Source organism: Hippopotamus amphibius, chromosome 10 (genome assembly GCF_030028045.1).
Source record: "Hippopotamus amphibius kiboko isolate mHipAmp2 chromosome 10, mHipAmp2.hap2, whole genome shotgun sequence".
In the NCBI taxonomy this organism is placed as follows: Eukaryota; Metazoa; Chordata; class Mammalia; order Artiodactyla; family Hippopotamidae; genus Hippopotamus; species Hippopotamus amphibius.
In genome coordinates, this window is record NC_080195.1 from 97,825,551 (window position 1) to 97,853,126 (window position 27,576).

Here is a 27,576-nt window from a genome sequence, read left to right on the forward strand (position 1 = left end):
TACATATCTCACAACTTTTACATTACTAAGCTCACTCTTCACAGTTCAGTTAACATTTTGTTTTTTTCATAGTAAGACTTTCTTGATGTGAAAAATAATGTATTACTTTAAATTATGATACAAACTCCTGTGATGGGTGATTAATCATTAAGGTTTTCCTATTGTTGCAACTAAGCCATTTAACAAAAAAATTAAACTCCAAACCACGTCTATTGATGATACCATCCCTTATAATTTGATACAGTTCAGAACGAATTGCATTTGCTAGAAACAAAGCTGAAACACACACACGCACATGCACACACTTTTTTAATGCAATTTGGAATTCTCTTTTACAAGATACCCCAAAGCACAAATATTTATATGCAAGATAGTGAATAAACGCTTCTATCAGCTTTTTGATCCAACATTCTCAAGTAATTACTGTAGTTTTGATCTTCCTTAATTTGTTAAGCAAATATTACTCACATTTTGTCAATTTAATTGTTACATTGACTAATACATCTCTGAAAATAACAGGCTGTGGTCTTAACATTTTACCATTACCTGTGGTAATAAAATTGTACTTGATATGCATGGGAGTCATACTGCTAAGTTAAACTGGTACTATTTATTTTATTTTTATTTTCTGCCAATGTGATAGTCATCATTTGGCTTACTATTACCATTGCATTCAGAAAATATACATACATTCTTGACAGAAAAGAACAATGAATATAGTTTTTATCTGCAAATTAAGCTAAAAAATAAACAATGTAAATATCTAATCCCTATTTTAATTAACAACATTAAAGAAGACATAAAAATGCCTTGATTTAAGTTGAATGATTATGAAAAGAAGTTATAAAAATGTCTATATTTTCTCATCTTTTAATACATATATACAGTTGACTGTGGGAAGACATTCGGGAACCTTTCTGAAACCTTGAAAATGTTGAAGTATGTGGGCCGAGCAATGGGATTCAGAATGTCCTGCTTGAGCAGTGGAGGAGCTGAGGGTGCGGGGCGTGGAGACTAATATCACCCTGTTTGGTCCTGAAGGATGGCTGGTTAGCCAAAGACGGGTAAGATTCCTCAGAGGAGGAACAACCTAAGACAGGCACAGCCGCAGAGGGGCCAACAGGGGTGGTGCATAGAGCCTTCCTTATATCACCGTGTTTGGCCCTGGAGGATGACTGGTTAGCCAGAGACGGGTAAGATTCCTCAAGGGAGGAACAACCTAAGACAGGCACAGTCGCAGAGGGGCCAACACGGGTGGGGCACAGGCCCCCAATATCTGAGAGAGGTCTCCTGCCCCCAGGGCTGTTTTGCTCTCCACCCCCAGCTCAAATCCACACCTGCTCAACTCAGACCCAGGAAGTAAACAAAGATAATTGCCTCAGTCATGTGAGGCCTTTGATTGTTTATGAGTGTAACCTGAGAATGTTAGCCCACGAACTCAATAAAAGCAGCCTGGGATGAGTCAGCGGGGCTCTTGATCCTAGAGGTCTTGAGTCCCCCGGTCCCATCTTTCTCTTGAGTCTGTGTCTGTGTCTTCTTCAAGCTTGCGGCACCCGTCACTCACCTCGAGTCGCCGAGCTGAGCTCGGCAGTTGACAAACCAAATAAAAAAGATCCTGAACATGCGTTTTACTGGCATACCTCATGAAACTCACCATGTGAGTTTCTCTGTAGCCAACATGATCTATAGATTGTTCAGTGAAAGGACTTTACTGATAAGCCTTTGGGTATTGCCACAATAACATATTGCTGTAAAAATTTCTGAATATATAATGACGGTTTTTTACCACTGCATTACATCCTGATAACAAAGCACATTTAGAGCAGCACTGGTCTAGATCATTGTGGAGGTAAATCTGCTCATGACACAACACTTAATTAAGGGAGGCTAGAAGTACCTCTTTACCCTGCAAATTCAAGACAAAGAAAATATTTTGGGAAGAGTGTATGAACATAAGAATATATATTAAGACTTAAAAAAAAAAAAACCTACAATTTTACATACCAGACACACTTCACTGAGCACAACACAGGCAGTAGAATTATCATCCCTCTAAGAGCCAGCGCGACTAATTTTGGGATTGCAATAAGGGAAGGACTCTTAACAGTAGTAAATAAATTCAGTGAAGCTATTTGGTCCTCTTTCCCAAGAAAGCTATATTGTGCAATGAATGAAGAAAGGAGAACCGTAGTGTGTAGTTTACAAGTACATTGATAACATACTTAATTTTCTCTTATCTGACATTTGGTCATAACAATGACCCTTTGGTGTTGAGGAAACATATAGGATTCCTGGACAATTAAAATGTGGGAGCCCAAGAGAGAGAGGGGAGGGGAGAGGAGAGGGAGAAGAGAGAAGAATGTTGCTTCTGTTAATGTGAACAGATGGGAGCTCCAACAAATTATTTTGGGGAAAATGTTTATGTATTTTGATCTTAGATTTGATATTCTCCTTGACATTATATGTTATTGAGTGACCTTTACAGTACAATAATTACTGTTGTGGGTTGTGAGTAACAATTTTTTGCATAAAATATTTTAAGTTTTAAATACTTTGAAAGTTCAATGGTATTGGTTTCTATTTACAGGTAGGATAAACACTTGACCTCATGAGGGTGAACAGAGCACAGATGGAAACAGATGTTTATAAAGAAAAAACAGCATCATATAGAAAAGTAAAAGGTGTATTCCAAGGATGTCACCCTGACAAGAAGTGAGTGTATTTGAATATTTCCATTGTAAGCAGTGAAAAACATCTCCCTGATGATAATCATATTACAAATTTTACCTGAGTCATATCACTAATCAAAACATGCCATCATTTAAATTTATCTGAATCACTAACAATACATCAGATTTCAGTTATATTTCATTTCATATATTTAGTCTTTGACTATAACCTGTATCAAATTGAATATTATGTCAAAAACACTCATAACCTTATGAGATGCTTGAAAAATATAAATTCTTTAAATGAATAGTTTAATGTTACTCAAAATTCCAAGCCTTTTAAAATCATATTTTGGGGCTTCCCTGGTAGTGTCGTGGTTAAAAATCTGACTGCAAATGCAAAGGACATGGGTTCTAGCCCTGGTCTGGGAAGATCCCGCATGCCGTGGAGCCACTAAGCCCATGTGCCACAACTACTGAGCCTGCTGTATAGAGCTGCGAGCCACAACTATTGAGCCCATGTGCCACAACTACTGAAGCCCACGTGTCTAGAGGCTGTGCTCTAGAAGAGCAGCCACTGCAATGAGAAGCTCCCACATTGTGACAAAAATTAGCCCCCACTCGCCACAACCAGAGAAAGCTTGCACATAGCAACGAAGAGCCAATGCAGCCAAAAATAAAAAAATAAAATAAGCAAAGTAAATAAATAAATTTATAAAATCATATTTTGACATTTTAAATATAAAGAAGTTATTTAATGTTTGTGTTTGGATATTTGAATGATTTAATGTGTTTAAAGTTTTAATAATTATTTCACACATAGCTATATTACAAAAGATAATGAAAACTGAAGAATGATGTACAATTTGGGGCAACAATGCTTCCCTTTCAGATTAATTTGTGTAATTGTACAAGAGTGAACAAATATTTCTATAATGCAATAGCCTAGGTGTAGAAAAGATGTAACATTATACAGTAAAGAAAGCATTTTGCTTTTTCTTGCTCCATTTATTCTTTGGACTTATTACTGATTTTTAAATTCCTTTCCACTGTATTCAGATCACTCCCTGTGAGAAGTTCCGTTACTCACTGTCCAAAGTCCAGATCTATGTGCCATGGACACTACTGCCTACTGCTCCCCAATTTGCTGTCCCTCCAGTCTGATATGGCAACCACTGCTTTGCTATGCTGCTGAAACTTGTGGCACTAAGTGTTATTGTTCTTGGAGCTGACCACTGTCACAGCCTTTTCAAGCACTGGTTCTAGATATGGCAGGACTAGAGGCTTCTTAACTAGCACTGATGAAAACCAGCATACATTTATCAACTGGACTCAGTTCCTTGGAACTGCAGTGTGCAGAGGATATCCTGCTTCTTGTGCTTAAGAAGTAGTAATGCCACTTTCCCTTATATGTTGTATATTTTTCTATGATCTTATTCTCAAAGCAATCCTATATTTCAGTCTTAAGTTTTCTTTAAACAATCTTTTAAATTTTTGTTTTCATGGAACCCCTAAACCTTAATTCCACCACCATGTCTGATAAAAGTCCATCCACCAAGACTGGTCTTGGAAACAATCTTAGTGACACATTGCTGTATTTAAACATGTCCCTTCCCTCTGGTGATCAAGCTAATGTTATTGAAAGTGTTGATATGCCTTATGCTCTTTTTCTTGAGATAAGTTATTGCTCAGGAAACTCCCTCAAAGCCTAGACATCTAATAAATCCCCTCATGAATTCTACAGCTACTCTCTAACAATATAGATATCAGTGGCTATAAATACATAAAATAGCAATTTTAGGAAGTATTGAGACTCAGCTGAAAGGGTTGACCATGAAATAAAAGAATAAATATCCCTGTTGTATTCAGTTTTTCTTCTTCAGCCCATCACTAATTGTTTTTAGACAAACATAATAAAGTATTTACTTTGGCTAATCCAGCCCTGGGATTTTTGCCAGGTAGTTTTAACAAAGTAAAACAGAAAAAGCAGTTGAATATTGCCAAAAGACTGCTTGAAATATGCAGCATGGAATCCAAAACATCAAATGCGTAAAACATAAAGTGAATTCAGAATTGTGTTGATAGGGAAGGAATAAAGAGTTCATTGTTAATAAACCAGAGAGAAAAACAGGTTTCAGCAAGAAAGAAGGAAGGATAAGAGGATGTGTTTGGGTTTCTATTTTGAAAACTGTACTATTTCAAATCATACCAAGTTTCAAGATGCACACACAGGAGTTGGCTGATGTGACTAGGAGATCCATGGGAGATGAAGAGGCCAAATATTACAAAACCTATCTTATTTGAAGACTGTAATGATCTCAAAAGTTCAAATAAATAGAAAGGCTCACAGGCACCACAGAGTATACTATACATAAAACTTGTAACAAAAGCAAAGAATATAATAGAGCAACATCTTCTTTATCCATTCATCCATCAATGGACACTTAGGTTGCTTCCGTGTCTTGGCTGTTGTAAATAGTGCTGCAGGAACATTGTGTTGCATGTATCTTTTTGAATTATAATTTTTTCTGGATATATACCCACAAGTAGGATTTCAGGATCATATGGTAGCTCTATTTTTAATTTTTTAAGGAGCCTCCATACTGTTTTCCATAGTGACTTTACCAGTTTACATTCCCACCAGCAGTGTAGGAGGTTTCCTTTTTCTCCACAACCTCTCCAGCCTTTATTATTTGTAGAATTTTTGATGATGGCCATTCTGACCAGTGTGAGGTGATACCTCATGGTAGTTTTAATTTGAATTTCTCTAATCATTAGTGATGTTGAGCATCTTTTCATGTGTTGTTTGGCCATCCGTTTGTCTTCTTTGGAGAAATGCCTATTTAGATCTTCTGCCCATTTTTTGATTGGGTTGTTTGGTTTTTGATATTGAGTTGTATTAGCATGTGGTATATTTATACAATGGAATATTACTAAGCCATAAAAAAGAATGAAAAATGTTATTTGCAGCAACATGAATGGATCTAGAGATTATCATACTAAATGAAGTAAACCAGAGAAAGACAAATATCATATGATATAATTTATATGTGGAATCTAAAAAATGATACAAATGAATTTATGTATAAAACAAAAACAGACCCACAGGCATAGAAAATAAACTTACAGTTAACAAAGGAGAAAGGGTGGGGGAAGGGATATATTAGGGGTTTGAAATTAACATATACACACTATTATATATAAAACAGATAACCACCAAGGACCTACTGTATAGCACACGCACCCATACTCACTATTTTTAATGACCTATAAGGGAAAAGAATCTGAAAAATATATATATATATATATGTATAACTGAATCACTTTGCTGTACACCTGAAACTAACATAACATTGTAAATCAACTATACATTAATAAAAATAAATTAATTTAAATAAAATAAAATAAAAAAGAGTATGATAGAGCAAGAGAAAAGAGTGCAGACAAGCATCAGAATTCTGAGGGACATTCAGGACCAAACAACCCTAGAGTCTTCTTATCCATTCAAGGGCATCCTTTGGATTTGGCATGAGCTGCCAAGATGAGTGTGATGAATCTTAGTTTCAGAAGACTTCTGATGAAAACTTCCAGCTGAGTTGTCTATAGTTCTGTGGTCTGTCAGGTGAAAACCATTCATAAATATACGGAGCCTGGATGTCACAAAGGGAGTTTTGACTCTTAAACAGCACATTGAAAAACATTAAGTTGTGTTAGTTAATCCACTAACATTTCTCTTAGCCAAGAGCTGATGCCAGATTCTCAGGCCTTCTAATAGGATAAATATCTCCCCATTCAGCTATAAAATAACTCCGCCTACAGAATGACCTGCCACCCCCACCCCCCCATCCCTGCCCTGCCCTGTGCAGGGTGCCCTGGTTAAAGTCACTTGTATGACAAAGAATTGGTAAACTTGTGTCAGCTGCTAAATTCTATGAGGAAGTGGCTAGGATTTGATGATACTTTACGATTAACAGAGTAGACTCAAAGGTGCCAGTATTTTTTATACAGGCTTGTAGTCATATGCAGATTTACAAAAACCAGGACAAGTGAGGGCAAAGATCATTCAAACTTCCATCATCAAAGCTTATTATCAAGCTCCCCTCCCAATCATTTGTCTTAGTCCATGCAAACTGCTTTAACAGAAATACCAAAAACTGGGTAAGCTATAAACAATGAAATCTATTTCTTATGGTTCTGGAGGCTGGTGCCAAGATTAGGTATCTGGTGAGAGACCCCTTTCTGGAAGATAAATGGTGTTTCTTGCTGTGTCCTCACTTAATCGAAGGGGTGAGAGATCACTGTTTTTCTGTTTTGTTTTCTTTTTTAATAAAAGCACTAATCCCAATCATAAGGACTCAACCCTCACGACCTAGTCTCCTCATAAGAGTCCTACTTCCTAATATCATCACCTTGGGTATTAGGATTTCAACATACAAATTTAGGGAGGTAAGTCTGGGACACAAATATTCAGTCTATAGCTTCATCCATTAAGAGATTTAAGGTCATCTCTTAACAATTACTTACAAAACTCATTAAAAAATCTCCTATTCACAAAAATGCATTCATTTGCATTACAAATTATTAAGATATTCTTAAGTCATTGTTGTATATAGAATCACTAACATTAAATCATGAGTTCTTAGTAAATGATTTTGTAACTTTATTTTATACTTGCTATTTTATTAATGTAGGAAGCAAAAAATCACAATTGTGGAAGTTAAGCTGTAGAAATATCATTATATGTTTGGTAACCTAAAGCATAAGCTAGTCACTTTTGGCTTTGAAATTTAACTTGAAGTGCAAATATTCCTTATTCATATCAACATATAAGGCACTTTTAACCAGCACATTGGCTTAAATCACAAGGATTTGGCATATTAATGCCATGAGACTTCCCAGATGAGTTTCCCATATATATGTATACATGTTGATTGATAGCCATGAATTCATTTAAAGTACAGAGAAGAGCTGAGTGATATCAAGCAGTTGGCAACTATGCAGATCGATCAAAGTAATACCTTATTGTTCCAGAGACAGTGACAGGAACTCATATTGAATTTGACAAGTCCACTAACATTAGTTCCAATAAGACCACATTTCAGTGTGGTCACATTAGGCTACAAATTGAACTGCTTCCTGCTCACAGTCCTTGAGAATATGTGATTCATGCCATCAGATACAGCACAAATAGGCATTGAGTGGTTATAGCTTAAATGAGACGGAGTAGACATGCTTTATACTCTTCATAATCTTCTTTAAATTACATTTGTCCAAAACACCCCCACTATTTTAAACAAATAAAAACAGAGCAAAATGTGTGCCCTGCAGGTTGCTGGATACTCTGAGGGAAATTATGAGGTATAAATTATGCCCTGGCCCTAATGGATCTTGGGGAGCTATTTGTGTCCTGGTTCTATCTCTTACTGAGTCTTTTGGGCTTTGGACCCATAATAGCATTGGATATACATAATTAGCTATACAACCTAATAAAGTTTATATGCTCAAAAGTGTGATGTTGAAAGAAAATGTTGTTCAGGATTGAGAGAATAAAAATCCTTGTGTAAATACTTCATAATGAAAGTTGGCATTGAGTTCAGCTTTAATTGATGATATGATGGGAAAGGGGGGTAATGAAAGGAGCAGGGCATCTCAGAAAGCAGAAAATGAAACAAAAGCATGACAATATAAAGGCCAGAATGTGTTATATTCTCTAAGAGAAATATGTTCCATAAGAAGTTGTTTGTAATTTAGGGCTAAAAATCAGAAAATTAGGGAATAATAGAGTTGTGTAAATTGAATGATGACAGATTATTAAGGGTCTTAAAAACTAGGAAGAAACTCTCAATCTCAGCTCTGCATAGATTTTTATTAAACTGTGAATATTTTTAAATTGTTGTAGGAAGGAAGAGAAAACTTAAATTTTTGGTAATGTTGATAATTTATTATTGTGAAAAGCTGTCTGGAGATTATAAAGCCAGGAGTTAAGATGACCATTATGAAGACAGTTTTGTCTCAGATAAGTTTTAGTCTAAGAAATTATCAGTAGCAATGGGAAATGTGCAATAGACATAAATGAGATTTCAATAGATGAGTAGTGTTTTATGATTTATTAAAATGAGGGAATAACGAATGGGATTTGCTCTTATTTTCTCAAGTGCTTTTTTTCCCTCTTTTTTAATGGGGAAAAAATTCCTTTTTCTTTTTTTTCTAATTGAAGTATATTTGATTTACAATGTTGTGTTAGTTTCAGTTGTACCACAAAAGTGATTCAATTATACACACAGGAAACAAATATTAATACTATCAAAACTGGAAACTTTTTTTTTGCAACTTTTGGGAAATACAAGTTTAGTTTTGTTATTGAAGACTGCACATGCCATCAGTCTTAAAAAGCCTATCCAGTTTCTTTTACAAAATTTTAATCTATATTTTACATTACTCATCTCAGATCAAGCGGTTAATCCTAATATTTTTCTATATCATTTTGGGGCAAATTTCACTATATATTGTAGAAATTCTCAAGCATATTCAGAGTAAAGAGAATAGTATCATGAATCTTAATTTCCCCATCACACAGCTTCAACAAATATAGACTACATTTCCACTCAATCCTCAGCCCCTATTTTAATTATTATTGTTTCTAGAATTTTTCTAGTAAAATTTAAACACTCACCCCTTTTATCAACTTTAACACCCAACTATGATTTGACTTATCTGGTTTATTGTTTTATACATTACTGATATTAAAAGATGAAACAAAGTGTGTAAATTTAGCAAGGAAAAAATCCTGTGGAACACAAGGCACAAACTGAGGAGAGAGTCAATCAGTAAATTAGGAAAATTTTAAAGTGAAAGGATGTAATTAAGGGAATAATGAAATCAAAGTCTCTCTTCACAGTCTTCAAAATTTTACTGAAGCATACTGGTGTTCATTCTATAACTGTGCTTCAAGGCAGGCCAGTTTACCCATAGAATTTGTAGGTTATTGAGATAAATTAGCTTATTCCTAAGTTAATCAAGAAGGACTCTAATTAATAATGACTATTTCAGTCTTTATTGAATTTATGTTATGGTTCTGAGTCCAAATTTTTCTCCATAAAACATGCTGCCTTCTGGAGGCACCCCCCCACCCCCCAGTGGTTTAGACCTAGTGGAGGCAGTTAGGTATGTGGCTTTATATTCTATTGCCTTATTAGTTACATTTCTATTCAGACTTCCTAATTCTTCATGATTTGGTCTTGGTAGGTTGTGTATTTCTAGGAGTTTATCTATTTCTTCTTGGTTATCCACATTTTTGGTATATAATTGTTCATGGTAGTCTCATAATCTTTCTTTTATGTCATCAGTTGTAATGTCTCATTTTTCATTATAATTTTATTTCTTTGAATTTTCTCTCCATTTTTCTTAATCTAGCTAAACGTTTGTCACTTTTTTTTATCTTTTCAAAATTGCTTATCTTCTCTACTGTTTTTCTAGTTTATATTTATCTTTAATAGATTTCTTAATCTTTATTAAATTCTTCCTACTGGTAACTCTGTATTTACTTTGTTCTTTTTCTAGTTCCTTGAGGTTTACAGTTATGGTGTTTATTTGAGATTCTTCTTTTTCCTTTAATGTAAGCATTTATCACTATACTTTCCTCTTTGGACTGCTTTGCTGCAGCTCAAAAGTTTGGGGTTATTGTGTTTCTATTTTCTTTTGTCTCAAGGTATGTTTTGATTTCCCTTTTGATTTCTTTGACTCATTTTATATTCAGAAGTATGTTAATTTCCACATTTTTGTAAATTTTCCAGTTTTTCTTCCATTTTTAATTTCTAGTTTCATAACGTATTTTGAAAAGATACTTGGTATGATTTCAATTTTCTTAAATGTGTTAAAACTTGTTTTGTGGCCTAATATATGATCTTTCCTGGAAAATATTCTATGGTTGCTTGAGAAGAAAGTGTGTTCTGCTGCTATTGGATAGGATGTTCTGTTTATATCTGGTAGGTCTCTTTGTTCTATGGTATTGTTCAAGTGCTATGTTTATTGATTATCTGCCTGGACGATCTATCCATTGCTGTATATGGGGTATTGAAGTCCAGTACTATTATTGTATTGCTTTTTCTCCCCTCAGTTCTGTAAATGTTTGCTTTATATATTTAGCTGCTCTAATATTGCCTGTATATATATTTTCTATTTTATGTATTCTTAATGAACTGATTCCATTATCTTTATATAATGATCTTCTTTGTCTCATGTGACCACTTTTTATTTAAAATCTATTTTGCTTGATATAGGTATAGGTCCTCTCCTGTCTTTTAGTTATTATTTGCATGGAATATCTTTTTCCATCTTTTCACTTTTAACTTAGATATATACTTATAGCTAAAGTGAGACATTTATAGGCAGCATATAAATGAGTTTTCTTTTTTGAATCCTTTCAGCCATTCTATGTCTTTCCATTGAAGAATTTAATCTATTTACATTTTAAGTACCTATTGATTGGTAAAGGCTTAATATTGACATTTATTATTTTCTGACTGTTTTGTAGTTTATTTGTTCCTTTCTTTCTCTCTTGTTATTTTCCTTCTTGATTTGATTTTTTTTTTTTTTTTTTTTGGAGTGGTATGCTTTGATTCCTTTCCCTTTATCTTTTGTGAATTTACTGCATTTTTTCTTTGTGTTTAACATGAGATTTACATTAAAATCTTATAGTCAGAATAGTCTATTTCAAGTTAATAATTACTTAACTTGATTACATCCAAAAACTCTACACTTTTTCTTCTCCCATTCACAAATTTTAGGTTAATGATGTCACAATTTGTAGTATTTTATATTGTACCTATATCAACAAGTTATTGTAGCTGTAGTTATTTCTTTTTGTCTTTGAACTTTTATGCTAGAGTTAAAAGTGATTTATATGCCCTCATTACAGTATAAGAGTATTCTGAATTTGACTATATGTTTACCTTTACTGATGAGTTTTACACTTTCACACATTTTCATACTGCTAATTAGAATCTATTTGTTTCAACTTGGAGAACTTTCTTTAGCATTTCTTCTAAAGCAAATCTAGTGCTAATGAACACCCTCAGCTTTTGTTTGTCTGGGAAAGTTTTTTCTCACCTTCTTTTCTAAAGGACACCCTTACTGGGTATAGTATTTTTGACTGGCAGGAATTTTTTTTTTCTTTCAACACTTTGAATAAGTCACCTCACTGTCTCCTGGTCTGCAAGGTTTCTGATGGGAAATCTGCTGATAGTGGGATGTGGGTTCCCTTGCATATGATGTTTCTTTTCTCTTTCTGTTTTTGAAATTCTCTCTCTTCATTGACTTTTGACAATTTGATGGTAATGTGTCTTGATGATCATCTATGATCCATCAACTTGGAATTCTGTGGATTTCATGCATCTGGATATTTATTTTCCAGATCTAGAAAATTTTCTGTCATTATTTCTTTTTTTATATAAATTTATTTTTATTTACTTATTTAATTTATTTATTGGCTGAGTTGGGTCTTCGTTGCTGCACACAGGCGTTCTCTAGTTGTTGCGAGTGGGGGCTACTCTTCGTTGTGTTGTGCAGGCTCCTCACTGTAGTGGCTTCTCTTGTTGTGGAGCATGGGCCCTAGGTGTGTGGGCTTCAGCAGTTGTGACACATGGGCTCAGTAGTTGTGGCTCATGGGCTCTAGAGCACAGGCTCAACAGTTGTGGCACACAGGCTTAGTTGCTCCATGGCATGTGGAATCTTCCCAGGGCAGGGCTTGAACCCGTGTCCCCCTGCATTGGCAGGCGGATTCTTTACCACTGCACCACCTAGGAAGTCCCTGTCATTATTTCTTAAATACACTTTCTTCCCTTTCTCTTTCTTTGCTCTTTATAGAACTTCCATCATTTCTATGCTCTTTTTATTGGAGATATAACTTTGCGAATGATTGTTACAAACCAAAGGAAATAAACTTCCAGTGCCTAAGGAGTGTTTCCACTTTCCTAAATAATTGGACTCAGGGAATACAGTGATTCCTCATTCAAATCTAGGCTTTTCCTAATATGGATAAAGAAAAATGAACATGGATATGCGTCCAATAGCATGTGTGTGTGTATGTGTGCTCTGTAATAAGTTCTGTTATTGTAATCTACAAATAAGAAAACTAAAAGCTGGATGTGTTTATTCTTACTCAAGGTCTCACAATTTATGAGTGTTAAAGCTGGAATAACTGAAACAAAAGTCAACTTCTGTCTAAATTTCTCCTTGATAATATCTTTTTACTGCATTAATTCATTAAACACATATTTATCTAAAAGGTATTAGATCAATTATGCCAGGTATTTGTGTTTTGAAAATAAACAACCACATAGTATATGCATCAAGAAAGGCCAGGCATAAAAGAGGTGATTTATAAATGAATTCATGATAGGTGAAAGAATAGCTGTGCCTGTGCTTCAGGGGGGCACATCAATAAGATGAATGTCTAACAAAGTTCAGTGAGACCTGCAGGAAAGGAAGCAGTCGAGCTGAGTCACAAAGAGTAGGACCCAAAATTTATTGAATTTACTTGAAATCATCCATCAGAAAAAAGTGGGAATTTATAACTAATGAAAAATTGATTTCCTTTTTCTTTTCCTACTCTTGATTTATCTACTTTTTAATGCATAGTCTTAAATATTGACATTATTTCTTTTGAGACTTAGGTAGCAGCTGGTTTTTATGGCTTTAAAATTTCTCATTAAGCTTTGACATTTATACGTTTGTCACATGTTTAAGTTCCAAGAAGGAAAAATTATTTACTAATGAAAATGAATGCTTTATTATTTAAAAAATAAACACATATAGAAAATTGCTATACAATTCTTCCCTTGATTAACTGGAAAAATTCTTTAAGTATTTTTCTGCCCTATCAACATGAGAATTTTAAAATATCATTGTACTATTATATAAATAATACTTAATATTAATCAAGACTTCAAGAGCAACTAATTTTTTTTCTAATGGTGAAGGTAGAAGTGAGTCAATGTATTAGAAATCCACAGTTACTTTTGTAGGGGAGAAGAAAAAAGATTTTTCCCTCTACCTTCATTTGTTCTTTGTCTGGGGCCCTATAATTAGACTAACAAGAGACAGAGTAACAACCAGAAGTTTACTAACATGGGCATCAGGCATATACCCAGCAGTGATTAGAACTTGGGCTTATAGCATCACAATACTAAAAGAACAATACATTTTTAGAGAAGTAACAAGACAAAGGAAAAGGACTTTGAATTTCTAGGGGTGGAAAATTGTGGGAAGGTAAAGATGCTAGCTAAGGTTTAGTTTAGCAAGAATTGTTATTTAGACCCCTCTGATGATGACTGTAAGCTGATAAGACCCTAGAGTTGTTTTCAATGATTATCTTCTGTCCTTCCTTATAGAGTGAGAAAGAGGGCCATTTTTATAAATTTATATCCTTATTTTAGACAAATGGGGAAGACAGAAAGCTTTTCACATATTTGCTTTGTTTTAATTGCTTTTAGCTCAAAATACTTCTTATGCCAAAGGGACAGCATATTCTTCTATTCTCTGCTAGAAACTATATAACAATCCATCATGTAATCAGGTTAGACAATGAGGATGTTTTCATTATAGATATTTTTCCAAATATAATAAGCCAGGAATAAATTAATAATATTTCTGCTTGTTGTAGATTAGGTAGTACAGTTAACTCACTTGTTCAGAATCCTTAACTTATTTAGAAGTAAACAGTATTAATGTCAAAAGAAAATTTCAAAGAAAAGTCACAAAATATAAGGAAAGAAAGAAGAATTTTCTCCCAGGGTATATAACTCAATTATTTATAAAAATATTCTCTCAAAGTAGCTAGGGCTCTTGGGAGGCCTTTTTTACTCTTTTTGTTTGAAGTGAAGAGCCAGAAATAAAATCAATAGGATTACTCCTCCTTACATCTTTCTTCGAAGTGGCAAACAAGCTTTGCCCACATTTCAGCCTTAATGAAAACTCTAGTGCTAGGATAGTCTAGATAAAGCTAAAAGTGTCACAAGATAGTCAAAGATTGAAACATAAACCTCTAAGGAATGTTCTGACATTTGTATTCTCTATTCACAATGTCCTCTTGTATACTTTTATTAAAAATGATGGAAATTAAGGAGACCCCAAAGATTAAAATGTCCTCTAAGTGTGAGTAGTTTGTACACTTTATATAACCACCATGGATATTCTTTTGGTAGCTAGGAGAGGAAGCCATATCTGAAGCTATTCTAGAAGTTTTAGTGAATCACATTCTAAGGAGTGCACAAAATTCTGCTAAAAATTTTTCTGTATGTTAAATACAATTTGACAGCAGGGAGACTTTATTAATAATTAGTATAGAGCATCTAAATACTTAGTAAAATTAATTACTGAGATATTAGAGGGGAAAATAGCATCCCTCAATTAGCAAAATCCAAGGGGATGCATGGCCTCATTATTTTATTATAGTATAAAGTCTGCTTGCTAGGCATATATTCTCATGTTAGAGATGGAGGCTTTCAGTACTTCTGACAACCAGCTGTCATTACAAGTTATATGTCATCCTCTTCAAATAAACTTGTGATTAAAATATGTCTCAAAACATTTGTTTCCTGTAATGAAGAGATGTGCTGCTTATCCTCATGGACTTTACAATGCTCATTACGATTTAAAAACTGATACACAGTTTAATATCAGTTTGTAGGTTTTACTAATGTGAGCCAGTTCTTAAGAGACTGAACCTATTTTATTTGTGCCATCACAGTAAGCTGAGAATCAGACTATAAAAAGTGATAACAATCTTTATGTCAAGCTAAGCTGTTAAGCAAACTTCTGCCAGGCAAAAACAGTTAAATTTAGTCTCCTTCAGGTCACATTCTTTACACAATGGACAAATTGACAGGAAGCACAGGGGAGGAGAACTTTTTTCTCTAACCTCCTAGATTCTTTGGCTATTTTAATTAATTGACATAAGACAAATAAATAGGATAAAAACAGATTTAATTGCATGTGTTCCAGGGTCCAAAAGATATGAGACCCAAGGATAAGTTGTGTAGTTGAGGCTTATATGCCATTCTGAGCTAATGAGTGGGATAGGGGCCTGGGGCTTCAAAGGGAAGGATTGCAATGCACAGGACAATAAGAAGAGAAGGTGTTTTGTAATTAGATGTTTGCCCTGCCATGCAGGTACGTCATTCAGATAAAAGTTATCTTTGGTAGTAGCTCTTTCTCTGAACCAGGACCATCATATAAATCCTTTCAGGTTGTTAAGGGGGATGTAAAAAGCTCTTCATGAGTCTTTTGGGCATTGATTGTCTTCAGCTCAAAACAATCCACATGCCACAACTGGCATATTTTGGGGAGGCTTGTTTTGAAGCCCTTCAGAAGCATTAGGCAGAGGATGTATTATGGCAGTCAAAACCACCCATTTCAAAAGCTGTATTCCTTCAGAAATGTGCACACTCATTCGTTATCCCTGCATGATGGACAGAGCTAGTCATTATGGAAGCTTTTTTTTTTTAATTTAAAATGCAAATAGAAGATTATCTGACCTTTATTATAGATTTTTTTCTAGCATAGTAGTAGGAATTTCAATTTGAGTGACAGAGCATAACTTTTATGTTCACAATGGCTTCCCTCATCACCAAGTCCCACGAGGCAATGCAGAGCATCTCGTATTCTGCAGACAATACACTTGCATGACTGATGGGGAGCCCCAAGTTTAGGAAATTTCAGTCTTTCAAATGTAGCTGCTAAAAAATGTGTCCAACCTTTTTTCCAGGGAAAGACATTTTCTCTTTTACTCTGGAGAGGAACAAAACATCTGTTCTTTGTCATGGAGAGAAATAACCTTTTTATTCTTCAAGGCTGTTTGCTATAGAAACATCCTTAAACATATGTAACAAAATAAATGTTCAATAATATCAATGAATCTCCTCAGAAGACATTCAGGACCATGAGAGGCTTATTGAGAGTTGTCTCTCAACCCACAGGCAGTGCTCACTGACCTTCACTATAGTGTAGGTACGTAACTCAAGAGGAAAAATAAAAATAAGATTCTGTAGAGAAACTTCATACATAATAATATTTTTGCCTTGGTGATTCTTTTTTAAAATTTTTCTTTATTTTAAATTTTCATATAATTTGGCAAGGGAATCTGTTTTTTTCTTATGAGAATATTTGGAAATAGAAGTTTCAGGTTCATATATTCTTTTATTTTTTTAATTTATTATTTTTTTGGGGGTACACCAAGTTCAATCATCTGTTTTTATACACATATTCCCGTATTCCCTCCCTACTTCAACTCCCCCCCCACCCTCCCTAGACTACCCCCCACCCTCCCTGTCCCAGTCCTCTAAGGCATCTTCCATCCTCGAGTTGAACTCCCTTTGTTATATAACAACTTCCCACTGGCTATCTATTTTACAGTTGGTAGTATATATATGTCTATGCTACTCTCTTGCTTTGTATCAGCTTCCCCTTCACCCCCCAACCCCCCCAAACCTCAAGTTCTCCAGTCCATTCTCTGCATCTGCGTCCTTGTTCTTGTCTTGTCACTGAGTTCATCAGTACCCTTTTTAGATTCCGTATATGTGAGTTAGCATACAATATTTGTCTTTCTCTTTCTGACTTATTTCACTCTGTATGACAGACTCTAGGTCTATCCACCTCATGACATGTAGCTCCATCTCATCCCTGTTTATAGCTGAGTAATATTCCATTGTATATATATGCCACATCTTCTGTATCCATTCATTTGTTGATGGGCATTTAGGTTGCTTCCATGTCCTGGCTATTGTAAATAGTGCTGCAATTATCATGGTACAAGTTTCTTTGGGGATTATGGTTTTCTTTGGGTATATGCCAGGAGTGGGATTACTGGATCATATGGTAATTCTATTTGTAGTTTTTGAAGGAACCTCCAAATTGTTTTCCATAGTGGCTGTACCAACTTCCATTCCCACCAACAGTGCAGGAGAGTTCCCTTTTCTCCATACTCTCTCCAACATTTGTTGTTTCCAGATTTTGTGATGATGGCCGTTCTGATCGGTGTGAGGTGATACCTCATTGTGGCTTTGACTTGCATTTCTCTGATGATGAGTGATGTTGAGCATCTTTTCATGTGTTTGTTGGCCATCTGCATGTCTTCTTTGGAGAAATGTCTCTTTAGGTCTTCTGCCCATTTGTGGATTGGGCTATTTGCTTTTTTGGTATTAAGCTTCATGAGCTGCTTGTATATTTTGGAGGTTAATCCTTTGTCCGTTGTTTCATAAGCAACTATTTTTTCCCATTCTGAGGGTTGCCTTCTAGTCTTGTTTATGGTTTCTTTTGCTGTGCAAAAGCTTTTAAGTTTCATGAGGTCCCATTTGTTTATTCTTGATTTTATTTCCATGATTCTAGGAGGTGGGTCAAAAAGGACACCATACACAAAAATAAACTCCAAATGGAATAAAGACCTACATGTAAGGCCAGACACTATAAAATTCCTAGAGGAAAACATAGGCAGAACACTCTATGACATCCATATATTCTTTTTTTCCAGTTTTTGTTGAGAAATAATTGACATACATTATCATGTAAGCTTAAAGCATACAGTATGATGGTTTGATTTACATATATTATGAAATGATTACCACAACAGGTTCAGCAAATATCCATCTTGTCATACAGCTACAATGAGAAAAAAGAATACAGGAAAAAAATTATCCTTGTGATGAGTGCTCTTAGGATTTACTCACTTAAATTTTCTATATATCATATAGCGATGTACGTATGTATATATCATACAAGTTCTTTACCCATTAATCTATCCATTAATCCGTTTGTTCACATGAGACTTAGGTTGTGTCCATGTATTTGCTATTGTAAATAATGCTGTTAAGAAAGTGGGCATGCAGATAGCTTTTCAAGTTAGTGCTTTTGTTACCTTTGAATGTATTCCCACAAGTAGAATTGCTGGATCATCTAATTTTTTGAGGAAATTCTGTACTGTTTCCCATAGTGACTACCAATTTACAATTCCAACAGTGCACAAGCATTCCCTTTTCTCCACCTCTTTGCTAGCATTTGTTAATTCTTATCTTTTTAATAATGGCATTAGCTGATTTCTCATTGTGCTTTTAATTTGCATTTATCTAATGACTACTGATGTTGAGCATTTTTTCATGTACCTCTTGGTCTTTCATATATCTTCTTTGGAGAAAAGTCTATTTAGGTCCTTTGCCCATTTTTAAATTGGATGTTTTGTTCTTTTTGCTATTGTGTTGTACACATTTTTTATATGTTTTGGATATTGACTCCCTTATCAAATACATAGTTTGCAAATAAATTTTCCCATTCCATAAGTTGTCTTCTCACCTTGTTGATGGTTTTTTTTCTGTATAGTATTTTTTTAGTTTGATGCAGTCCAACTTTTATTTTTTATTTTGTTGCCTGTGCTTTAGATGTCATTAAAAAAATCATTACATAGTCTCATGTCAAGGAGCTTTGTTCCTACATTTTCTTCTAGGGGTTTCATGGTTTCAGGTCTTATATTTCAGTCTTTATCCATTTCAAGTTAACTTTTGTGAGTGATGTTAAGACTTGGGTCCAGCTTCCTTCATTTATACATGATTATCTGAATATCCAGCACCATATATTGAAACAAAAAGGCCATTTCTCCATTAAGCATCCTTCACTTCTATGTCATACACTTTTTAATTAACTCTTTATAACATAGGCATCAATGGCTAAATCCACTCTCCCTAATAATTGTAAAAAAAAAACCACCAAGAACTATTTTTTTCAGTAAAGTATTTGTTATTAGCAAATACATATAAAGCCTTATGTGTCAAAGGGATTCCCTTAAACTCACACCTGCATCCAGAGTGTTATTTGATTTTAGTTGTTTTGATGATCTCCTATGCTTGATCATGCCTCAGTCTTGCAGGGTATTTTGACCTTGAGTCATCCATTTCCCTCAAAATATATAAGAATGTAATTAAAAGGTGGGTTTTGCACTGCAGTTGTTATCTTAGCTAAAATATAGTGGTATTTTTTATGATCTGTCATTGCATCACTTCTCTTTGTCTTTCCAACTTCCTATTTTCTCTATTTCAAATACCGTTACCTTAGAGTCAAACATCAATGTTGGCTGCTTTAAAATCCAAGCTCTTAAATGCCAGGGTTTGTAAAACTTGCTATGAAAGAGCTAGATCAATAAAAATATGTCAGTGTTCATTAAAGTCAACCTGATGATAGTAAATTTCTAAGTACAATTTTCCATAATAATATAAGGTCTTGACTAGCACGAAGCTTCAAGTAGTGCATTTGATTTTTGATGTCAATTCAAACTTGGCATTGTTTTGTATTATAATAAGAACAGTGTAGGTTTAAGTTTGTCCTTTCAATTTAGTAAGAACAGTAAGAACAATCTTATAACATTAAATTAAGTATCTTAAGGTATAAGGGAAGATCTTTGTTTCCCTATAGATTTTAGGAAGACTGCTGCCTGAAAGCTCAGCACCAGAAGAGTTGTTTGTAACATAGAGCACTGCCTGCCAGTAAATGATTTCAAGAGGGATAATAGCTAGTGATTAAAAAACAGAAAAATGTTTGGATGTTACAATTGTCAATAATAAAGAGCTTCAATGGGAAAGGTAATTTATAGTGAACTTGGTGCTTCTCATAATTTAATTTCAAATCTCAGTATTTGGGGAAATGTTATTGAAAGCAGAAATCCTCCCAAATAGTTTAGAAAGCTAAGAGAGCCTAATGCTTAAGGTCATAGTGGAAATATCTCATCATTTTCTTGGAGTTAATTAATTATTAAGTAGCATACAGTTTAAAATTATAGTAGCCCATAGACATTTTGTAATAGATGTGGAAATCATAACAATAGAATCCTAAAAATACTCTATGACCAATGATTTCCATTATTTACGTTTCTAATGCACTAGATCATTTTGGACACTCCCTTCAGCAGCATCTCATTCTAGCAATGTGGAGTTGACCTATCAAAGAAAATTTTTTTTAATTATCTTTTCTTTGTTTTTAAGTTTTTATAAACTCATTTTAGTTTTTAATCAAATTGACCATCTTTCAAGTGTTGATTTATTTTTTTCTTCTTTGACATCTTGGCTCACAGGTTTACCCACATTTTCCCCTGTTATCTGATGTCTCACTGGTCTCCTTGTGTAATGGGTCTTATTCCCTTTTTTAAAAATTTGCAATTGCAGATATATCCTGAAGTCCTGCCCTTAAACTCCTATTTGTCCTTTCCTAAATTTCTTCCCTTGATAATTTAATCAGCTTCCACTGTCTTTTACTGTCAAAAAGGAAATGATACCCAAACTATCTTTATTTCCCTCTCCCTATCTCATGTTCTACTCACCTCTAAAGGGATACCACAGTCAAGTGTGTTCTAGGAGATTGAATCCAAGGTTATAAGTGTCTCTTTGTGCACCTGGAGGTGTATTATAACCAAGAGAGAACCGAGTATTTCTTGTTGTTGCTGTTTTTCTTGCTTTCCTCTTGGTGAACTACGAGTAGGCCAAAATGATTTAAATGTCTCCAGGTCAGTTTACATTATAAAATAGCACACTAAACTCTTTAATGGATGTAATGTGTATTTCATCAAAAAAGTAAATATTTTATAATGGAAAGGAACATGAATGATTTTCCCAGTGTAGTTAGCTCATTTTATACATCTGAACTGGATTTTAAAGAGAGATTTATAAAATAATTACCTCACTAAAATTTACAAAAAAGTAGTATATGCCAAGCTAAATCCTTTACTATTCCACAAAAATTACCTTTTTGATTATATTATTTTCATTAACTATTTTCTATCTCTTTATTTTAAAAAAAGATAATGTATTTGATCAGACAATTTTTACATAGTTTAAGAACATTCAAAAGTTAAATGAGAAAAAATTCTGTTTTGAATCTATGCTTTTCACACCAGTGTAACAGTAACCTACTTTAATAACTTCTTTGTATCTACCCAGAGCTTCTCTATAAGTATATAAGAAGCATATGCTTTATTTGTCCCTCCTCCTCTGCAGAAGTAGCATATAATGCATACAGTTCAGGATCTTGATAAAGTATTTTGGAAATAGTTCCTTAGTTCATAGAGAGAGTATGTATATGTGTGTTTGTTATATATGCTAAATTCGTATACGTCATATATTATGAAATCTTCAGCATATTATTAAATCATATGGCTATCTATACTTTATATAATCATTATATAAGTGACATACATATAGGTTTTCTATTTTTTTCTATTGTAAGCAATGTTGAGCATACGTGTACATTTATCACTGTTTGTGTGTAAGTTGTCTCTAGGAGAAATTACCACAAGTAGGTTTGGCATTTAAAAGTTTTAATGTATTTTTGTATTTGCAATTTTTATATTGCCAAATTTCCTTCCATATGGTCAGTTTTTGTAACATATGTGTGCGTGTGTGTGTGTGTGCACATGTGCACACATGCACGCTCAGTCACGTGTATATATATATTTCTTGTTCCTTGTGGAATTTCTTTAAGTTTGGGTTTAGAATGTTTCTATTTGCTGCTTACAGTTTCATGACCATGATATATCCATTGTAAACTTCTCCAAAATATTGTATTAAGTTCCTATCTTTGCTATAGCAAAAAAAAATAATTAGGATAGAATTCTACTTTGCCTGGTATCAATGTATAGACATTATTTCTTTTCATTTGAGTTTTCCAAGTACATCTTTGCCATTGTTTGTTCCCTGGCTCTCTGAGTTAATATTTTTAAGTGTTATTATATTCAACATATGGTTGAGGTATTTTTTTTGATTTAATCTAAAAGTATTTTTAATTTAGTGGGTGAGTTAAAACATACCATATTCATACATGTGAGAGTTCTGCCACATTGTCGTCAGCTACACTTTTTGTTTATGAATCTGTCATCACATGTCCTCTATGCTCTATTATTCATTTGATTGTTTGTTATTGTGTTTACATAGTATTCAGGTATTTAGGAAAGTTTAAAATTTGTTCTAGTGGTTACATTAATAATCGTAATTTCAAGAATGCCATTAGTCAAATTTTATCTGGAAGATGCTTATTATGCCTGAATGTAATGAATTAAAATTTTTTCTCTCTTTCCTTTTCCCATCCTCATTCTTCTTTACTATCTGAGTTTAACTATTACTATTTTTATATATTAATAAATATATAATAACTGCAACATTACTTACCTTGTCAGTTTTAAATAATGTTCTTCTACTTCCTATTCTATCAGATACAGCAAGAAATATTTTACTCTAACTGTTGCTTTCTTTTCTCCTTCCCCAGGAACATTTACATGTGTGTTATACTTACATTTTCAGGGTATATGCTTACAATGGACTGAACATTTATGTCCCTTGAAAACTCATATGTTGAAATCCTAACCCCAAGGTGGTGGCTTTAGGAGATGGTATGAGAGGTGATTAGGCCACAAGGGTGGTACCCTAATTATGGGATCATTATCCTTATAAAAAAGATCACAGAAAACTTTTGCATCTTTCATCATTGAGGTAACAGCAAAAAGATAGCCATCTAAGAAGCAGGCTCTCATTAGATACCGAATGTGCTAGTGTTTTGATATTGGACTTCCCAGTTTCCATATGTGACTTCATTTATTTCAGGAGAGCTGTCATAAATAATAATTTCAAATACTGGTTTATTCCCATTTTTATTCTGTATTTTCTCCATTTGGGACTCTATGTATGTTGGATCCTTTTTGTCTGTCTCCGTTATGTTTTATTTGGTCTTTAATCTTTCTATTTCAAAATAAATTACCTTATATTTTAGTAATAAATTGAATATTTCAGTAATCTAAAACAACTTCCACTTTTTTCTTAAGTTCTGATAGCTCTTGTTTTATTTTTTCCAGTAGATTTATTATATCTACTTTGAATTCTTGAATTTCTGTTCCTTTCACAGAGGTAATTTTATACATGTCTACATACACATACATGTAAGGCATATATTATATACCTACTGAAAGGTGCAGTTATACACATATGCTTATGTATATATAGATGTGCGCAGCCATATACATGTATATGGATATATATATGTAAAAACATATTTACAAACACATACAATTAGCATATTAATGTCTATGTGTGTATACATGTACATATGCATTTAATGCTTTAATTTACATCCTCTGAAATTTGCATGTTTATAGCTTATATACCTGAAATGTACTTATATGTATACAAACACACAGACACATACACACAAACACATTCATTTCTGGTTTGAATGTTTAATGACTCTTGTTTCATCTGATATGTGATAGGAATGTTTTGTGAGTATACATTGTCCTTTTTTCTTTTTTTTAATGATCTAATTTCTATTAACTTTGAAGGTTTTCAGCAAGTAAAGCATTTTTGCTTCTATGTATGAAGGTTAAAAAACTCATTTATTTTTTCATAAAATACAAGAACAACCAATTTCACCATCGAGTAAAAATAAAAACTAGGATTCTTTTTTAAATTAGTCCAAAGTGGCATTTGGGAACTTAGTTGTAGGCTACTGAGCTGACACCATGACAAACCAAAGTGTAGGGTTGGGTTTGGTTTTGTTTCGGTTTTCTTTTCAATATCCAATGCTCATGGATTAAGTTCTGGAAATGTTCCAATTGTAAGGCAGGGATCTGTTTGGATTCCACCACGGGTATGTTCCTTGGTTTGGATGCTGGAGGGGGAGGCATGTTTTGCCAGACCCATGCCTACTACCTAGTAGTCATCAAGATCAAAAAATTCATCCTCTCCTCCTTGGTATTCTATTCCCTGGAAATCTACTCAGTACCGCAACACCTCCAATTCCACCAAATCTTTTCACAAACTGGGATCCTTCTTGTGACTTATCTGTGACAATTTCCAACGTAGCTCTAAATTTTTTATAGTTGTTAGCAAACAATTCCAGCAGGGGCATGCTCTCAATCAGCTCATGTTCTTGTCCTGTCTCTCTGTCTATAAAATGAAATTTATCCTTCCCTTGTTCGGGAGTTACATAGAGAATTTTCTCCTCTTCTGTGCCTTGGCAATGAAGAAAATATCTCATTATACCCAGATTTTCATAGACTATTAGAATCTCTACAGCTCTCATTTCTATAGCCTTTAGTGTATCTTCAACTCCAAAGCAGTACTTGCCAGTGTCCTGGCTGATTTCATCAAAGTATCACCCTATTAATTTCTTCTCTTGAATGAACTTCACGTTGGAGAGGACTTCAGTAGATAACTCAATAGCTTGGTTGGATCCATTTTCACCACCATAAGATATATCAACTAATTTTAAAACTTTTGATTACAACCTCTGATCAAACATCAGATTGACAGTTCAGTTTTAAAGTCAGCTGATCCAGCTAAAAGGAGACCAGCCACATTCACTTTGCCCCCAGAAATAAATAGCTGCACAGCAGTCTCAGTTACTTTCCACACATAGTTAAGTTGCTTTTCCATTCTTAAAAGGGGCAAAACGCAAGTTTGACCAACCTCCTCTACCATGTTTCTTTAGGAGATCCACAGTGAATTTGTGCAGGACTTCTCTTGTATTTCCTTGGAGTGTGCCAAAAAGTGCACCACTACCATCTATTACAGTGAAGCCAAACTTGCTATCATCTGAAAGTAGTGCTGTAAGAGCCTCTGTATGGAATTTGTTGTCACACAAATACAATGACGTATTAATTAGTTTGAAAGGTTCAAAGTCAATATTGACTTTCTTTTCCTTTCCTTCTTCTGTTACAATTGTACCACAGTAAACAACCAGGCCATTTGGAGGTACTTTGTTATAAAGTTTGAGTCTTTGTTGTACAGATGTAATGGCTCCCGGGACTGAAAGGCGGTTTACTCATGACTTAATGTTAGATGCAGTTCCAAACTCATCTGCTAACATTTTTGCCACTCGTGAAATCTGGTCTTTGGGAGGAATGATCAATGATATCATGCTTGTGCCACTGCCCGAGAGGGGTGGAGTAGTCTGAGCCCCGGGAGCAGGACCCCTTAGCCCTAAGAGGGGGACGGGCCCCTTCTCAGGCCAACCGTAGACCCTCACCCCTGGACTGGGGTCACCACCCGGAGGCCCAGAAGGCGGGAGTTGGCCTGTGCCCAGTTCTCCTCATCCACGATTGTGGCACAGGGGTGGCCGTCCTGAGGGGTTTGGGAACTGAGAGGGCATGGGGATTGGGGGGGCCCAGACATGGTGCTCCCCAGCAGGCTGCCTCCAAGCTCTTAATGAGCTTGTTGATCTTCCAGATCTCCACGTTCCTGTCGGCAGCACTGGGGTGGTTTGCCATCTTCTAGCTTCCTCCTCCCTGAGGGCCCAGGCCTGGGGGGCAGCGGCTGCTCCTCCCCAGTGGTGGCCTCCCCAGTGGAGACTCTGACAAAGGCCACAGGCCCCACGTGTTGCAATCCGCTCACATGGGGCCTGTGACATCACTTCCTCCGCCAGGGGCTGAGTCCATTGTCCTTTTTTCTTAAAGAATCTTTGTGTCCATACAGTTCAAGTTCCTCTAGAATTATTCATTGGTGACTGAGTTGAAATTTTCCAGACACCAAAATGGGGAAGATTCCTTGGGAGTGAGGAGGAGTCATGGTAACCTTCCAATCATCACAATTTAAAAACAACCTTGTTCCAAAGTTATGTTCTTAATACTGTTTCCTATAAACCTGGCGTGTTTGTGAGATTCATTGCGTAGGTATTTCTCTGCTTTTTGGAACCAAACTGAATGAGATCTTTCAAGTTGGCTTCTGTGTCACTTGGACATGCTCTCCTCCTTTGGTCTTTTGTTCATTTCCCTACTTTCTGCCACTACAAATGCTACTGGTCCATCTTGTATTTTGCCTTCCCCAACCCTGAGGCTCTTGTTTCTGTTTATTGGCAATCAAGATCTGGTCTCTGGGTTTGCCTGTTGAGCAGAGTTTATGAAATGGGGACAGATGCTGAGATTCATATCACTTCCTCTTTTGCTCGAAATCCCAATCTTTGGAGATAGGCATTAAAACTGTTCTCCTATGTTGGAAATTATATTAGGTGTATTTGTCTGCTTGGGCTGCCATACAAGATAAACAAATGCCATAGACTGGGTAGCTAAAGCCACTGAATTTTTTTTTCTCTTAATTCTGGAGGCTTGAACTCAAAGATCAAGTTGCCAGCAGGATTAGCATCTAATGAGATGTCTCTTCTTGCCTTGCAAATGGCCACCTTCTCCCTCTGTCCTCACATGGCTGTGCACAGAAAGAAAGAGCTCTCCAGTGTCTCTTCCTCTTCTTATAAGGTTATCAGTCCTATCAGATTAGGGCCCTACCCTTATGACCTCCTTTAGCCTTAGTTATTTCCTTATAGGTCCTATCACCAAATATAATCACATTGGAGATAAGGGCTTCTGCATATGAATTTGGGGGAAGACAATTCAGTCCATAACATTAGTCAGAAGTTTAAGGATTGACATTCAGTACCTTCTTCTGTGCCTTGCAAAACACTATTTACAGAGAAATTGATAGCCTGGGAATTTGACTGCTTTAGCAGTGAAAAAACAAAAACAAATAAAAAATTAAAATAGGCAACCCAAATTTGAAACAGGGACTTAACTTTTTGTTTTGTTTTGTTTTATGTAAGGCTCTTTATAGATTAAGAATTAATTAGCATATGTAGTAGCAAGCTCAACTTTTAAAATTTTGTATTTTTTCAGGAAACTCTGCTCTGATATGCAAGTACTACTCTAGAAATCTGAATATATGAATGGAAAATCAAACATTATTTACCACTGGAGTCCCTGATATTATTTTGAAATAAATTATCAGCCCAACTGTTTCCAATAATTTTGAAAGAATCAAGTGACATCTATCTCTTTTGGCAATTGTATTGTATTCTGTGTGCTCTTCAAAATACCAATAGAAGGGCTTCCCTTTCCTTC

At 34.9% G+C, this 27,576-nt stretch overlaps 1 pseudogene; it reads right to left on the reverse strand.

Annotated features, from left to right (window-relative positions):
- Positions 1 to 24,397: 24,397 nt before the first annotated feature.
- On the reverse strand, positions 24,398 to 25,956 carry LOC130830428 (eukaryotic peptide chain release factor subunit 1-like; annotated as a pseudogene).
- Positions 25,957 to 27,576: the final 1,620 nt, after the last annotated feature.